Raw genomic sequence first — 16,318 nt, forward strand, 5'->3', positions numbered from 1 at the left:
AAATTTGTAATTAGATACTCTCGTTGGATGCTGAGAAAGCATTCCATAGAGTCTCCTGGCACGCCATATATGATTCTCTTAAAAAGCTTGGGGTAGGGGTCTAGGGGACCCTTTTATAGCCAAAATCACGGCCCTGTATCGCAATACGTCACCTAGGCTGAAGATAAATGGAACTGTAGCACCCTGAGGGCTCGGTTGCTACAGACGTATTGCACCTCACCCAGAGGTGTGATATCTCACTCTCAGGTAAGGATGGAGTGTGGATCAGGACCCGACACCTGCATGCATTACACCACATTGCTGTGGGGCAGGGCGACCAATATGCCCCTGAGATGGGCACGACAGTCCCTGTCCCTGGCTGGAGTGGGGGGAGGGAACACTGAGGAAGGGGAACCCTGTAGTGCAGGAGCAGGGAGGAAGCAGTTCCTGGGTGCATTGAGAAGGGAGTATAAAAGGTGGGCACCATCTTAGTTCAGTGCAGAGAAGTCTGAGCAGAAGTGGCAGGGAGCAGGGGCTCTGCATGAGCTCTGCTCCGGAGGCGGGCCTAGTAACAGAGGCCCAGGCCTGGAAGAGGGAGAAGGAAGGAAGAGGAGCGGAGAAGGCTCCAGGAACGAGGAATGAAGGGATCCCAGGGGTGCGGACGGGCGAGTCGCCACCGCACGCCCGAATCCACCTGCGTGGAGGGGTCAGGCCAAAGGGGGAGACCGGTCCCCGAACTAGTGGAGGCAGGAAACGACCCTCAGCTAGAAACCGGAGGCTCTGACATTTTATGTGGCGCAGCCCCTCGCTACACCCGCTAGGAAGGCACCACATAGGGTCAGGGAAACTGGCGCCAAGTTTACCAAGAGGAGGCCCGAGGCAGCCGGACAGAAGTGTTGGTAAGAAAGGCCAGACAAAGGACACACAAAGGGGGTCCTGTGAAGTGCTCCAAAGTTATCTGGGAGTTGTCTGAGCCCCTCACCTGGTGAGCACAGTATGACGTGGGCAGCCGTTACCTGCAGACGTGGTCTGGATAATAAGAACTGTGAGTAAAGGCCCTGAACTGCATCACTGACTCCGTGTCGTTAATGCTGCTGCCCTGCACCATCACCCCCATCCTCCGCATACACTGCCCTGAGGCTATACTCCTCCCGTGGGGAGTTATGCTACGCTCTGCTGCACCCACAACACCAGCCTCAGTGGTCTGCCCTGTAGCGGCGGTTCACTCTGACCGCAATCCACGGGTGGCGTAGTCGGACATTTAAACATGAAAACCACATAAATAGTTCCGCCACTGGTTTGACCGCCCTGAGCCACGGAACAGAGTCGCCGCCACGAAGACTACAACCACCAGCATCCACCAAAAAGGGTCCGGCTCCGGGTGTCCCAAGGCCCAGGGGGTGCGTCAGAACATTTTCATCACCTTTCACAATCACCAATGGGACAAGGCAGTGATGTCCTCTGTCCCCTCTCTTATACATCCTAGTGACGGAGCACCTGCTCTCATCAATTCGCCATAACCCCAATATTAGGTGGATTGAGGTGGGAGGCACCGAGTACAAGTGCTCTCTATTTGCTGATGATGTCCTAGTATATATCACTCAATCACATATATCCATCCATGCTGTTATGGCTGAAATAGATCACTTTGTTACATGGTAAAATTTTAAAATCAATGCAGCGAAGTCTGAGGCCCTCGATGTCTCCCTCCCCAAATCCATATAGGATTCCATCCAGTCCAACTTTCCCTTTGCCTGGCCCTCACAGGGTATCAAATACTTAGGAATTCCTATTCATAGAGACCTCTCCCATCTATGTTATCTTAATTTTGGGCCCTTTATTGAACAACTCCATACAGACCACGGTTGGCAAGTTAGAACTGTAAGATTCACTACGTGAACCACTGGTGTTTTGTGGAAAAGCACATGTACACTGCGTTCCAAATTATTATACAAAAAGTGTTTAGGAGTGATAAGGGAAGAATTTGTTTGTTTGTCAGTTAAACTCATTGATGGTGATGTGTGTCAGGGCTCTTTATATCACTGTAAGCAATTGCAGACACCTGTGCTAATTAGTTTGGCAGGTGTGTCCAATGAAAGGCAAGACTACTTAAGAAGGCTCTCTCACATTATTAAGCAGCCTACATTTTCTGCCAAAATGGGAAAGAAAAAGGATGTGTCGGCTGCTGAGAAGCAACAAATTGTGGAGTGTTTAGGTCAAGGCATGACTACAATCAACATTGTGCGATGATCAGGATGAAGTGTCTTGGCAATCAAGAAGTATGTAGCTGATTCACAGTACACACGTGTGCGTGCTGATAAGGGCAAATTGAGGACTCTTTCCTACAGGCAATTACGTCAGGTTGAAAGAGCAGCGGCAAAAAAGCCTTGTCATAGCAGCAGACAAGTTTTTGAAGCTGCTTGTGCCTCCAACGTCCCCCGAACAACAAGATGCAGGGTCCTTCAGAGGTTTGCAGCTGTGCATGCGCCATCCTGTCGACCTCCTCTATCCACTTCACACAAGCAGAAACGGCTCCAGTGGGCCAAACATTACATGAAGACTGATTTCAAAACTGTTTTGTTCACGGATGAGTGCCGTGCAGCGCTCGATGGTCCAGATGGATGGAGTGGAGGATGGCTGGTTGATGGACACCCCACGCAAACACGGCTACAGCGCCAACAAGGAGGAGGTGGAGTAATGTTTTGGGCTGGAATCATGGGGAGAGAGATTGTCGGCCCCTTTAGGATCCCTGAAGGCGCTAAAGATGAACTCCATAATGTATGTGGATTTTCTCAAACAGCACTTCCTGCCATGGTTCAAGAAGAAGAACCGTGTATTTCACAGCAAGATCATTTTTCTGCATGATAATGCACCATCTCATGCTGCACATAAAACATCTGCATCTCTGGCTGATATGGGCATAAAAGGGGACAAACTTATGGTGTGACCCCCATGCTCCCCTGACCTGTACCCCATTCAGAACCTTTGGAGCATCATTAAAAGGAGTGTCTATGATGGCGGGAGGCAGTTCACATCTAAGCAACAGCTCTGGGAGGGTATTCTGTCCTCATGCAAAACAATTGAAGCAGAAACCATCCAAAACCTGACAAATTCAATGGACGAGAGAGTTCAGAAGCTCCTTTCGAACAAGGGGTCCTATGTGAAAATGTAACATCACCTAGAATAAAGTTTTGAGTTGAAAACTGTTTGATTTCAGTTTCTAACAACCTGCTAATGCTTATAATTTCAAAAATGACCATTTTTTTGGTCTTTATTAAAATGAAAAGGTTGATCGAAAAGTTTGGGGGATCTAAGAGTGTGGCAACCCAGTAGTCATGATTACTTCGAATTCTGACAATGTGAGGGTCATGCTGCAGGTAGTGCAGCAAGAAGGCACTTATGTGCCTTGCGCATCTCGGAGCCCCAAAATTATTTTCCGGGCTAGATGCAGCTAAAAATTATTTTTAATTTTAAATCTGGTGAAGCTTTAGTATAGATGGCCTAATAGGATCAGTGCTGCACACTGCTACAAAGCCCAAATTATTTTCCAGTCAAGATACAGATAAACATGATTAGTAATTTGAAAGCTTAAAACGGTTGGTAGGGTGATTTTAACCAATCATCAAGCTTTTACTCTCCCCAGGATGAAACAGGGGTAGAAAAGTCGTTTCGGATCCATGATTTGTTCATCTTTATGAACGTGAGTCTGTCTACATTATCAGTGGAGAGCCGCGTGCGCTTATCTGTCAGCACACCACCAGCAGCGCTGAACACACGTTCAGACAGAACGCTGGCTGCGGGGCATGACAAGATCTCCAAGGCGTAAGTGGCTAGCTCCGGCCATTTATCCAGATTGGAAGCCCAAAAAGAGCAAGGGTCCAGTGACACAGTCGTGGCTTCAATGTTTACTTGGAGATACTCCTGTACCATCGTCTCTAGGCGTTGACTATGTGTCAGACTTCTTGTCTCCTGTGGCCTTGCAAAGGATGGGCTAAAAAAGTGGTGAAATGATTCCGCAAAATTGATGTTACCAGCAGATACTGTGGTTCTGTCACGGTTTGACTGCTGAACACTTGACGGTCCCACGGTTGGCAAGTTGGAACCGTGAGATTCACTACGTGCACCACTGGTATTTTGTGGAAAAGCACATGTAAGATTCTGCAACAGTCTCTGCTGATACTCCTGCATGCGTGCATCCCTTTCTATGGCAGGAATAATTTCTGCAAATTTACTTTTGTACCGGGGATCTAACAGTGTGGCAACCCAGTAGTCAGGATTATTTCTAATTCTCACAATTCGAGGGTCATGTTGCAGGTAGTGCAGCAAGAAGGCACTCATGTGTGTTGCGCATCCAGGAGCACCAAGTCCCTGTTGTGTTGGTGGCGAGGTAACAATCATGCTTCCTTCCTCTGTCCTCTCCCCCCAACCTCGCACAACAGAAATGTGATCAAGGTCTCCCTCATCTGATGAGTCTTCCATCAGTTCGTCCTCCACTTCTTCCTGGGCTCCTGCACCTTCCTCACTAGTTTGGCTGCTACCATGCGCCCTGGTAAAACCATCTCCCCCACCCTCACATGCCTGCCGCCTTGGTGCTGCCGACCGTCTGGACCTTGCAGATGTTAGCCCTTCCGCATACAACTCCTCCTCCTCTACTTCCTCCACCTCCTCTTGTGCCACCACCTGACTCCGAATTCTGTTTAACATGTGCTCCAGCATGTAAATCACCGGAATAGTCATGCTGATAATGGCATCGTCAGCACTAAACATCTTCGTCGCCATTTCAAAACTGTGCAGAAGGGTGCATAGGTCCCTGATCTGAGACCACTCCTCCAGCGTGATTTGCCCCACCTCTGAATCTCGTTGGCCCAGGCTATACGTCAGAACGTATTGCACCAGGGCTTGTCGGTGCTGCCACAGTCGCTGCAACATGTGCAGAGTTGAATTCCACCGGGTAGGCACATCGCATTTTAGCCGGTGAAGTGGCAGGCCCAACGACTTCTGTAGAGATGTAAGTCGCTGAGCTGCGGGATGCGAACGGCGGAAGTGAGCACACAGCGACCGTGCCCTCTGCAGAAGGCCATCTAGTCTGGGATAGTGGGCTAAAAATTGCTGGACAACCAGGTTCAACACGTGAGCCATACAAGGCACGTGTGTGACATTGCCCCGGCGAAGGGCCGCACCCAGATTTGCAGCATTGTCGCACACGGCCTTCCCTGGTTTCAGGTCCAGTGGAGACAACCATTCATGAAATTGGTTCTCCAGAGCTGACCACAACTCTTCAGCTGTGTGACTCACATTTCCCAGACATTTCAATGTAAAAACCGCCTGATGACGTTGAGCCCTACTGCCAGCATAGTAAGGAGGTGTGCAGGATCCCTTCTGCGCAGTTAGAAAGCTTGTGGCATGACCAGACAGGCTTTGGGTGCAGGTGGAAGACCGAGAGGAGGTTGAGGAGGCAGAAGCAGTGGTGGAACTTTGACATAAAGAGGATTGACGCACAACTCGTGGGGACGGCAAGACTTGGACAGCAGCCCCTTGTCCTGCTGTCACCATAGTTACCCAGTGCCCAGTCAGCGACATGTAACGCCCCTGTCCATGCCTACTCGTCCAAGTGTCTGTGGTGAAATGCACCCTGTCACACACAGAGTTTCTCAAAGAAGCGGTGATGTTGTGTGCGACATGCTGGTGGAGCGCAGGCACACCTTTCTTTGAGAAGTAGTGCCGACTGGGCATCTGGTACTGGGGCACTGCGACGGACATAAGGTCTCGAAAATCCTCTGTGTCCACCAGGCGGAAAGGCAGCATTTCTGTAGCCAAGAGCTTGCAGATGGTGAAATTCAACCTCTTAGCTTTCTCATGGCTAGGAGGAAATGGTCTTTTACTTGTCCACATCTGAGGGACCGAGGGCTGGCTATTGTGCTTAGACGGGGTTGATAAGGGTGTCCCCGGCAAACTGCCGGTCTGTGAGGAAGATGCAGGCGGACATGTTAGGTTGCCTTGATCCAAAGGTGGTGCTATCGATGTCGGACAGCGCTCAAGACCAGCTGGTGTTACCACCTCCAAAGAAAATGATGACCTGCCAATCACGCTGGCTGTTGCGGGTAAAGAGGTGGCAGGTCTGCGCCCCAAAACAGGTGTGACTGCTGTCCCCCCAGTCACAGAGGATGAAGAGGCCGTGGATGCACAAGATATGGCAGACGGTGGTTGGCCCGGCCGGCTAGACCGCATTGTAGCACACTGAGCTTCCCACTGCAACTTATGCTTCATGTCCATGTGCCGGTTCATGCATGAAGTACTCAAACTATGTATTTTTTGGCCTCTACTTAGCTTTTGCTGACAAATGTTACAGATAACACGAGTTGGGTCATCTTTATCGATCTGAAAAAATGCCCAGGCTATGCAAGGCTTAGCACCCATGCGACCTGAAGAGCCACCACGACTTGTGGTGAGAGGCAGAGTTGTGTTTGAGGATGCAGTTGTTGACGTGCTTCCAGTACTACGTCTCTGTCCAGGAAGGCGCAACCTGACCTCGTCGTCACTAGCATCTTCCTCCACCTCCTCTGCTGACCTCATCTCTTGGCTGACTGTGGGTTGACAGTAAGTGGGATCTCCGACCTCATCATCATCACCCTGTGCGTTATCACACCCGTCGTCCTCAGAGCCAACCTGTTCCTGCCCTGACAAAAAACTAAAGTTGTCGCTCCAATCAGGTATTTGAGTCTTATCATCGTCTTCCTCATTGTCTCCACCAACAGGAGTTACAGTTTGGGAATGAGGGTCTACATTATGGTCAGAACCTTCTGCGTCTGGTCCTGGATCCGACTCATAAAGATTCTGGGCATCAGTGCAGATCATTTCCTCGTCTGGATTCACAGAAGCGCTGGAGTCGACCTCTGATTCCCAGGCTATAGTATGAGTAAACAGCTCTGCAGACTCAACCATCTATTCTACCTCATACTCAGACGGGCAGCTGGAGATTTGGGAGCTGTGAGGAAGCAAGTGCGATTTGGGTGACACCTTTGAGGACTGGAGTATTTGTGATGTTGAAGTTGATGTGGAGGAGAGCCCACTTAAAGGAGCACTTGATATCCGTTGAAGCACCTGCTGTTTTTGTGCCTCATCTGGAATTTGTAGCGATTGGCGTGGCCATAAGAAAGGGATCTTATCACATTGTCCGCTAAAAGAAGTAGACATTTTAGTTTGGCTGGAAGATGGTCTTTCTTCTGCACCTACCCCACGGACACAACCTTTTTTCCCCTTCCCAACACGCCTATTCCCCTTTCCACCAGCAGCAGGCCTTTTTCCACTCATTTTGGTGGTTAACTAATTCACAACTCTAGAGTTGTTTGCACAAAAAAACAATGGATGGTAACCGAGCAGAGCTGAGTGGCCAAACTGTGGTATTAGGCCAAAACTATTGGCTGGGTTAGATGCAGAAAAAAAATATTTTTAATTTGCAACCTGATGGAGGTCAGTATAGATGGACTAATAGACCAAGTCCCACACACCGCTAGAAGCCCAAATATTTTTTCAGAGCTAGATGCAGAAATTTTTTTTATTCAATTTGCAACCTGATGGAGGTCAGTATAGATGGACTAATAGACCAAGTCCCACACACTGCTAGAAGCCCAAATATTTTTTCAGAGCTAGATGCAGAAAAAAAATATTTTTAATTTGCAACCTGATGGAGGTCAGTATAGATGGACTAATAGACCAAGTCCCACACACTGCTAGAAGCCCAAATATTTTTTCAGAGCTAGATGCAGAAAAAAATTATTTTTAATTTGCAACCTGATGGAGGTCAGTATAGATGGACTAATAGAACAAGTCCCACACGCTGCTAGAAGCCCAAATATTTTTTCAGAGATAAATGAAGAAAAAAATTATTTTTAATTTGCAACCTGATGGAGGTCAGTATAGATGGACTAATAGACCAAGTCCCACACACCGCTAGAAGCCCAAATATTTTTTCAGAGCTAGATGCAGAAAAAAATTATTTTTAATTTGCAACCTGATGGAGGTCAGTATAGATGGACTAATAGACCAAGTCCCACACACTGCTAGAAGCCCAAATATTTTTTCAGAGCTAGATGCAGAAAAAAATTATTTTTAATTTGCAACCTGATGGAGGTCAGTATAGATGGACTAATAGAACAAGTCCCACACGCTGCTAGAAGCCCAAATATTTTTTCAGAGACAAATGAAGAAAAAAATTATTTTTAATTTGCAACCTGATGGAGGTCAGTATAGATGGACTAATAGACCAAGTCCCACACACTGCTAGAAGCCCAAATATTTTTTCAGAGCTAGATGCAGAAAAAAATTATTTTTAATTTGCAACCTGATGGAGGTCAGTATAGATGGACTAATAGACCAAGTCCCACACACCGCTAGAAGCCCAAATATTTTTTCAGAGCTAGATGCAGAAAAAAATTATATTCAATTTGCAACCTGCTGGAGGTCAGTATAGAAGGACTAATAGAACAAGTCCCACACACTGCTAGAAGCCCAAATATTTTTTCAGAGCTAAATGAAGAAAAAAATTATTTTTAATTTGCAACCTGATGGAGGTCAGTATAGATGGACTAATAGACCAAGTCCCACACACTGCTAGAAGCCCAAATATTTTTTCAGCGCTAGATGCAGAAAAAAATTATATTCAGTTTGCAACCTGATGGAGGTCAGTATAGATGGACTAATAGAATGATGCTATGCCCAAAAGATTTTACTTCACTAGGTGCAGTAAAAAAATTGGTATTCTATACACAGGTGGTATATCTTGCAACACAGATAGGCTACTCCACTGACTAACACACTCTGCAATAGGCCAAAAAGGATTAGCTTTGCTAGATTCAGCCAAATGCTGTGAAAAAAACTTGCACAGCACTGGCACAGACCTGCCTGGCAAAAACTGATAGGAACTGATGTAACCTAGTCCTGAAAAGGACTCCAATTACAATTAGTCTTTACTCCCACAATCTATCTATTTAAGAGCACAGACCTGCCTGATAAAAGTCGTAGGAAATGCTGTAACCTAGTCCTTAAAAGGACTGCAATCACAACTATTCCCTACTCCCAAGCTATCTGTATATTTGTGCGAAAATTGGCTTGAAATTAACAAGGTATAGCACACACAGCAACAGCGGTGCCGTCTAACACGCAGCTGCAGCAGTGAGAAAATGGTGGCGACGGGGAAAATGGCTTGGTCTTATAGGGCAAGGACATGTGACATACACTGCCAATCACACATGCCCTTGCTTGTGTGAAAAAAAGCACTTCGCTCCGTGTGTGCGCTGCTGATAGGCTGACAGATTGCACCTCCCCACTGCAAATGCGGGAAAGAGAAAAAAAAATGGAGATCTTCATTGTTCCTGCAGAGATCCATCCCCTGCCCCTCCCCCCGCCCCGCTGTACACTCAAACTGCGTATTAACATTAATTTTCATCATTACTGAGAAAAAATCCAGTTATGATTTTGGTGCACGAACAGTTATCGAACATAACCTCGAACAGCCGAATTTTTCTCAAATTGTTCGTGTTCGCCGACCGGCTCGAACACCGCCCAAAACAGCTCGAATTTGAGATTGGCGAACAGTTCGAGTAGAACAACGCTCATCTCTAGTAAGGAGACCAGTGGACTATCCTACTCTGTGACTGACAGCTATCTCTGCTTGCAATGTCATACATGGAAAACTGTCAATTACTGAATAGGACCACCCACTGAACTCATTTGCATAAATAGTCCCAAAAATATATGTAATTCCGAGCCGCTTCTACTGCTCTATAACATCATTCCTGCAAATCAGATACAATTTTTGCCATAACAGGTTCCCTTTAGGCTTCCTTCGTGCACCATGCACACGGCTACATACTCACCCCCTATTGTGACCCTCTTCCTTGAGGTGACCAGTGTGCTGCTGTATTGCATCAGCATAAAGCACAGTATTTTCCCCAAAAGCAATGCTTCTAGGGAAAAATACTTCTGTGGTTTAGTACAGTATAATATGTGATGCTGCATATCTTCATGAGCGATCTTGTAAGAGCCAAAGTATTTAGAGATATCATAAAATATTGTATATGTATGGTGATATGTTTACTATTGATAGACATTATGTGGAATTTGAAGAATAATGCCTGGGGTGTAAAGATAGTGGTAGCAGAGGGTGTGACCTCGACTGGGCGCGTGCGGGAAGGGACCCTGCTGATGTCAGTGCCTACTTCACCTGGATGTGCATCTTCAGACACACATTCAGCTACAATGCATTGTGGCATAGACACCCCCTGGCTCCCTGCACAGCAATACACGGCTCCGGCCAATCCAAAACTGGTAGCTGATGTCGGGATGCCCGTACTGGGATGAGCATGGCAGTGATGCAATGCCCTGCCCATGACAGTCAGCTGTTGGCCTCTGAGCCGGCTATAAAAGAGGATGCCACAGTCGTGGGAGCAGTGGAAGGTAAGAAGAATCATTTATTTCTTTTTAAAATGTGTTGAAGACTGGAAAAATGGGAAACATTATTATTGGAATGGGCTCAGGATGGGGAACATTATTACTTGAAGAGGCCCAGGATGGTTGACATTATTATAGGATGGGGCCCAGGATGGGGGACATTGGTATAGGAAGGCAGGAAAAAAATCTCATCTTCACCAAATGGTCATCGCTGGAGAATCTGTTTTTTTCCTGCATTTCTTCTTCTAGAGTGGCTCTGTGCGTTGATCTCTGTTCTCATCCAGATGCAGCTGAACATGCTGAGCTGACTCTTCTTCCCTCTTTTGCTGTGCATTATTATAGGAAGTGTCCAAGATAGGGGACATTATTAAATAAAGCGCCACGTTAGAAGACATTATTATATCAAGGGGCCCTGTTTGGGGGTCCTTATTACAGGAAGAGCCCCAGGATGGGGGACATTATCACAGGAAGGGGCCCAGGATAGAAGACATTATTATATGATGGGGCCAGGATGGGGAATATTATAGGATGGGGCCCAGCATAGGGGGCATTATTAGAGGAAGAGGCCCAGGATGGGGGATATTATAACTGGAAGGATCCCAAGATAGGGGTCATTATACCAGGTAGGGGCCCAGGATGGGGAAAATTATTAAATAAAAGGGCCCAGGATGAGAGATGTTATTATAACATGGGGCCAAGATGGAAGACATTGTTATAGGATGGGGGACATTATAACAGGAAGAGGCCCAGGATGGGTGGCATTATACAAGGAAAGGGCCAGGATGGAAGACATTACTACTGGAAGGCACCTATGATGTGGGACTTTACTACAGGAAGGGGCTCAGGATGGGGAGACATTATTACAGAAAAGAGTCAGTACGTAGACATCATTATATGGGGGCGAACATATATATATCTTTATAGGATCTAGAACACTACCAGGGCTTATACATGTGACCAACATGCAAGTGGGGGCCCAGGTCCAAATTTTGCAGCGGGGCCCATTGGACTCTAGTTACGCCAATTAGAACCACTTTGGAATGTCACTTTCTATTGCGTTATAAGGAATTATAGAAATGCTCTCTAATTATATGCATTTTGTATATAATTATTTCTTAATATGTAATTATGAAATATATTTTTTAGGTAATGGAGGAATCCCACCCTGTGACTGATCTTTTGAAGTTTATATAATTTTCTGCTTTGCTGTAAAGAAAAAAATGCTTTTTATAATAATCTGTAGTGGGTTAATGTTCTCCTGACTAATCATTGCTGTAAAATTGTCTGCAATTTTAAAACCTCTCAGGAAAAGGTCAGCACAGTTATATCTCTCTATTGCCAAAACCAAACAGTTTGGGCTTCTAAAGTATATTGCACACTAATTAAAAAAGATGGGCAATTTATATGTATATACAGTAGATAAATAATACTATATATATATATATATATATATATATATATATATATATATATATATATATATATATATATATCTCAAAAAAACTGACCAGCACATCCCAAATGTGAACAGGTGCAAGCTGCAGAAACTGCATAAGATATATAAAAAGAAAGCGCAGCAGCACTCCATTATGGCCAAGATACATAAAGACAATAAAACCATTTAATTTAAACTGTGTTATTACTCAATAAGCTTTACTTACAAAAAATGGAGGTTCTTAGCGCATAAATTGGCCAATTCATGTGTGCCCATCAACCGCTGCAAGGTGACCTCCCATCTGATGGGTACTACTCTGCCTACATGCCTCTCTTGGGCTACAAACCTATAACTCTGGACAGAACATGTCACTTCTATTCTATTCTGTAGCCCAAGAGAGGCATGTAGGCAGAGTAGTACCCATCAGATGGGAGGTCACCTTGCAGCGGTTGATGGGCACACATGAATTGGCCAATTTATGTGCTAAGAACCTCCATTTTTTGTAAGTAAAGCTTATTGAGTAATAACACAGTTTAAATTAAATGGTTTTATTGTCTTTATGTATCTTGGCCATAATGGAGTGCTGCTGCGCTTTCTTTTTATATATCTTATGCAGTTTCTGCAGCTTGCACCTGTTCACATTTGGGATGTGCTGGTCAGTTTTTTGACATATTACTATAGGAGGTGGGAACTGCCTCCTGTTTGACCTTGCACTCCCCCCATTTAACCAGCAGGTGATGTATATTCTATTCTACCAGCCCATTTAAATTGTAGGTGTTTTAGCCCAGAAGTGACATGTTCTGTCCAGAGTTATAGGCTTGTAGCCCAAGAGAGGCATGTAGGCAGAGTAGTACCCATCAGATGGGAGGTCACCTTGCAGCGGTTGATGGGCACACATGAATTGGCCAATTTATGCGCTAAGAACCTCCATTTTTTGTAAGTAAAGCTTACTGAGTAATAACACAGTTTAAATTAAATGGTTTTATTGTCTTTATGTATCTTGGCCATAATGGAGTGCTGCTGCGCTTTCTTTTTATATATATATATATCATTCAGATTGCACCCTCCTCGGCCAAAATCAAAGATTCTATTTTTATTATTATCTTGATATCATGGCTTCCTTTTTAAAATTTTTATAACCGATAAGATGGAGCTCATTATCTAAACGATACATAGATGTACAATGGGTCTGTTGGGCTTTCGTGTTTTCTATTTGATAGAATATTCCAGCTTGCTATGCTGTTCTTGGGGAGTTGCCTTATAGGTGTAGGCCAGATGTGTTTCTAACTCTTGGTCCTTGGTTCCTTCTTGCTTCCTTGGTAGATTTCTCAACCCATGTGCCAGACCAAATTGACCCTGAATATGCATTCTGGATGGAATTGCATAATATTTTGACAAATACTCTCCAAGCTGATAAAACCTACTCTGAAGAAACCCTTCTTTATTGCCTGAATCTTGTAAAATAATCGTGCCATATCACATCTTGACTACTGCCATTCACGACTAAATGGTCTGTCACTAAACTATTCCATTTCTAATGTATCCTGAATGCAAAAGCCAGGCTCATATTTCTATCCAGCCTCTACACCAATGCCTTCACACTGTACCAGTCATTGCAATGGTTGCACATCTGCTGCAAAACACAACAAACTTATCAACCTCACCCACAAACTCTCCTCAGTGTTGGACTGGGGATGCTAGGGCCCACCAGACAAATTGATTGTGGGGGCCCAACCACCAGCTATACTGACAAATTGCCTGTATATTTCTAGGCCTCATGCACAATATTAGGCCTCACAAGTGCATTTTAGTGCACATTATGCAAAACAGAACCCAGCCTCACAAATAGGTTTATATGATGTATCCTTTAAACTGGATAAGGGTTACGGACACGTTAAACTAAAGCCTAACAATGGTATTTGTCCCCATAAACTAAAATGGTGTCTACTTAACGGATACTCCATGAAGTAGGTCAGAATGTATCTATCAGACAGATCTCATATTGTGCTATTGGTGATGGATGCCACTGTTAGACATCATCCATAGCACCATTTGCGTGAAAAAGTATTTTCCCCTTCCTGATTTCCTATTCTTTTGCATATTTGTCACACTTAAATGTTTCGGATCACAAAACAAATTTAAATATTAGACAAAGATAACACAAGTAAACACAAAATGCAGTTTTTAAATTAAGGTCTTTTTTAATAAGGGTAAAAGAAATCCAAACCTACTGGGCCCTGTGTGAAAAAGTCATTGCCCCCCTACCCTTTAAAACATAACTTAACTGTGGTTTATCACATCTTTGAGAAGCAGTCTGTGTAACTGCAGGCTGCCGAATCATGACAGGGTCCAATCATAATTTCCCTGTATTCCCTATGTGGGTGGGTGTTCCCGTAATCAGATGTTTGCAAACTTGTAGTCACGTGCTGAATAAACTCTCTTCCGTTTCTCAGTTTTCTACCGGAGGAGAGTCTAGTAAGCACATAATTGTAAATATGCAAAATGCATACATGCGGTCACATGAACGACCACCCGCATGGAGAATATCGGGAAATCATATTACTGTGCGCAATGCACACTGTCACGATTCAGCAGTCTGCTGTCAGATAATGTGACAACACAATTTTCTTCTTAGACTGAACAACCCCTTTAGACAAAGGCAAAAACCTCAAAAAACTAGTTCCACTACAGGGTACATGTAAATAGACCATACAATAGCCAAACAATACTGCTATTTATTAAGTTATTTGGGCAAGGTATTTTAGGATATTGCTATTATTATAATAGTTTCAATGTACAGTACATATTCCTAAATGTACCTACTATTAGTAGTAGAGGTTATAATCTTCCGCAAAAACAAGCAAATAGTTATAATTATATTACATAAATATATATCCAGAAAAAAAAGTATGCTGCTTGCTATACATTATTATAACATGGGAAACTATACAGCCACTTAACATATAAAGTATATTGGGAGTTTTCCCACTTTACTGTATATGTTTAATACAAACTGTTAATCAAAAGAAAACCCTTACACACACAGAAATACATTCATATAAGATTTACATACTCATTCATAGGTATCAGTATAATACATATACAGTATGTAAGCATATGTACACACTCAAATTTTTAATATACATATAAGCACATATACACACATTTACATTTATAAGCAAATGTACACACTAAAACTTCCCCCTACCTATTGTCTCCTTCTCCAATACCCTGTCGATTGTAAAACATGGTATTTAGTTTATATTTGTGTTAATTTAGTTTATATTTTGATAGATCGGACATTTCTGAACACAGCGATACAAAATTTGTGTTTATTTTACCCCTGGGTAACATACAGAATGTTAGAGGTAGGCCTCTGAAAAAATTTCCTATGGGCATCATAAACACCCTTAAAAAATGATGTAGGTGTTGCATCACAATCACCCTGGTGATATGGTGGTGGAGGATGAGGAGAAGGTGGAGGACAATAGAAAAAAGACAAAATCAGGAAGCATATACCCATGTCTGGGTGTGAAGAGGTGCATGGGAATAGATGCCCCCCCAAAAAACACTGGATTTGACTTTATGTCCTGCTGCTATCATCAGGTGGTATTGATAAGACTGGACCAAACCAGCCCTTGTTCATTTTGATAACAGTCAGCCTGTCAGCATTTTCAGTTGACAGGCGGATGTGCCTTTCAGTGACCCCCAGCGGCACTAAAAAAAACGCTCTGACAAGACGCTAGCGGCAGGGCAGGCCAGGACCTCCAAGGTCCAGCTTGGATACCTAATAGTTATAAGGCACAGAGGAATCACGGAGGACTTTGGTACGGTCGGCAAGGTTCTCCTTCAGCATCTTCACAAACTTTTCCCTCCTGGTCAGAGTACCCCACGCATCAGGGCTTGTGTGCCATGAGAGGGTCTGAGAAAACTGTCCCACACCTTTGACAGTGTTCCCCTGCCTTTGCTGCATCGTGTTTGTGAACTGTGACCTCTGCCACCAGCGTTTTCAGATGGGAATTTTTTTAATAATTCCACAACAAGGGCCTTCTAGTACTGCAACATTTTATAAGACCTCTCCGCCACGGGAAGGAGAGACAGAAAGTTTTACTTGTAGCGTGGGTCTAGAAGCGTGACCAACCAGTAATTACGGTTGCTCAAAATGCATACAATGAGAGGGTCACGGGAAAGGCAGTGGAACATAAAGTCAGCCATGTGTGCCAGACTGCCAACAGCCAAGACTTCCCTGTCCGTACCAAGATGACGACTGCCCATGCTCTCCTCCTCATCCTCCTCCTCATTTTCCCTCTCCTCAGGCCATCTATGCTGAATAAACGGTATGACTGTTGTGTGGGTAGTACTGTCTGAGGTGCAGGAAAATAGCTCCTGTTCCTCCTCCTCATCATTATCAACCAATCCGCGTTGAGATGAGATGAGTCTGGGCTGTGTGGCATC

This window comes from Phyllobates terribilis, unplaced genomic scaffold (assembly GCF_046119375.1).
Source record: "Phyllobates terribilis strain yellow unplaced genomic scaffold, ASM4611937v1 Scaffold_2__4_contigs__length_985480577, whole genome shotgun sequence".
NCBI lineage: Eukaryota > Metazoa > Chordata > Amphibia > Anura > Dendrobatidae > Phyllobates > Phyllobates terribilis.